This window comes from Sinocyclocheilus anshuiensis, unplaced genomic scaffold (assembly GCF_001515605.1).
Source record: "Sinocyclocheilus anshuiensis isolate Anshui unplaced genomic scaffold, SAMN03320099.WGS_v1.1 scaffold1173, whole genome shotgun sequence".
NCBI classification, from domain to species: Eukaryota; Metazoa; Chordata; class Actinopteri; order Cypriniformes; family Cyprinidae; genus Sinocyclocheilus; species Sinocyclocheilus anshuiensis.
The window spans coordinates 33,976-36,381 of NW_015555772.1; positions in this window are offsets into that span (position 1 = coordinate 33,976).

Sequence of the window (2,406 nt, forward strand, 5' to 3'; positions counted from 1 at the left end):
ATTTTGCATTATTGACACTATTTTCCTAATTAATGCTGTTCAGTTGCTTTGACACAATCTGTATTGTTAAAAGCGCTATATAAATAAAGGTGACTTGACTTGACTTGAGAGAGAGAGAGAGAGAGAGAGGTTGAACAGAGCTTTATTATAACATTAAATACAGAATTTACAACAACTTTACAAATTTTCAATCATTACTGTTATTTTCTCAACAACTAATCAAATAAATTAAAAAAGTTAAAAATAAAACTCCATGATCAATAACACATAAAACCTCGTTAATACCCCACATTCCTAAAAAAACCTCTCAACATTATTAATTAGTTTATAATATGAAAATTCAATTTTTATCCTTCCTTTTACCATACACTTCAACATTATTTCTGCATCTATTGAACCAAGTTCTAATTCTTTATTTTTCCTTGTTTTCCACATTGCAAGCTTTGCTGTACCAATTAAATAATTTAATAAACACACATTTCCTCTATCTACCACTTTGTATTCGAGTCCCCCAATAAAAACCTTATTGGAAAACTCCTCACCAAAACCATGAAACCAAGCATTAAGCAACCTAAAAAGACTTCCAAGTCTCGAACGTCTTAAGAACAAGTGTTCTACACAGAGCCGTGCACAGACCTTTTGAGGGGCATGTGCTGAAACTGAAAAAGGGCACCCCCCCCTTAGAAGTTAGATATACAGGGGCTCTTGGGATAAAAATATGAGAAGTTAGATATACAGGGGCTCTTGGGATAAAAAAAAAAAATTATCGAGTGAGAGCACGAGTTTACCTCTCTTCCTCTGAGGAGGTTGAGGCAGTCAGCAGGGGCTGCTGGGCGGAGCAGTCCCAACCTACCGTGTTCCGGCCCTTCATTCTGGGGGCAGTCTCGCGAGACTGGTTCCCTTAGGAGGTCACCTGGCGGTGTGGGAGCCACTGTCAAGTGTGCTTCATTGGGTCCTGCAGGCTCTGGTCTAGTCTTCCTAACAGACGACGTGGGTTTGAGGGCCGTCGTTTTCAATAGGAGACTTCAGCTATGAGAGTCCTGATGCTGTGGCTCAGGACCTCGGAGAGCAGGCCCCTCTAGGGAAGAGCAATGTACACCGGATTACACGGTGCCCGTCTCTCCTCAGTACCCTCAGGAGATCAGTCTGCCAACCCTGCCGGTGTTCCAGGGCGCAGCGGTCTCCCGCAAGTGCTTCTCTCAGTTACCGCCTGTAAACGTAGCGGTACTAAGAGGCTTGAGGCCATCGAGGTGGTCCCTCCTCATGTAGCAGAGTCTGGGTTCTATGCTAAGAGGCTCGCGACCTCCACAGAGGTCTCTAGAGCAGCTAATACGGTCGTCCCCTGCCGGTCCGCCGCGTCAGAGCACCGAGCTAGCTGCTCTGGTTACATCAGAGGTCAGTCTCGAGAGACTGATTCCCTTAGTAGACAATTTGGCAGCGTGACAACTACTGCCAAACGTTTCTCAGTGGGTCCTGCACACTGTAGTGAGAGGTCACAGAATCCAGTTCGGTTCTCCTCCGCCTCAATTCAACGGGGCCTTTCTCACCCTGGTGGTCCCCGAGCAGGCTCGGGTCCATCTTCTGCTAGTAGCCCCGTTCTGGCCGGACCTAGTGTTGGGCTTGATTTCTCTTATCGACGGCACTCCATGGGAGATTCCCATCAGGAGAGATCTCCTCTCACAGGCAGGGGGTACGATCATCCACCCCCGCCCGGAGCTGTGGAAGTTGTGGGTGTGGCTCCTGAGGGGGCACAGCTCATAGCTTCCGGTCTCTCAACCGAGGTTGGTGGATGGAGGCCATCGAGGTGGTCCCTCCTCGCGCAGCAGAATCCGGGTCCTACAGCCGGTACTTCACCGTTTCGAGGAAGGATGAAGGGCATCCTTCCTCATCATAGGAGGTTTCTGAGGTTTGCTTTTGGGGGCAAAAGCCTACCAATACCGGTTCTTCCTTTGGCCTTGCACTCTCACCCCACACTTTCACGACTCAACCACATCGACGATTGGTTGATATTAGCGCAATCAGAGCACATGGCGGTTCGACATATAGATGTCGTTTTCATTCACACGAAAGAGCTGGGGTTAAGACTTAACACCAAGAAAAGTGTGCTTTCTCCAGAACAGAGAACCACTTATCTGGGCGTGTGAGAAGACTCACTGTCAAGTAGTTTCAGAGAATGTTGGGTCTGATGGCAGCTGCGTCCAACGTTATGCCTCTTGGCCTGCTGTACATGAGACCCCTACAGTGGTGGCTCAAGACCAAGGGGTTCTCCCCGAGGGGAAACCCGCTTCTCATGATCAAGGTCATGCGGCGATGCCTACGTGCCTTGGACATGCGGAGGAAACCTTGGTTCTTGTCTCAGGGCCCGGTGCTGGGAGCTCCTTGTCGCCGCGTATCGCTAGCGACGAT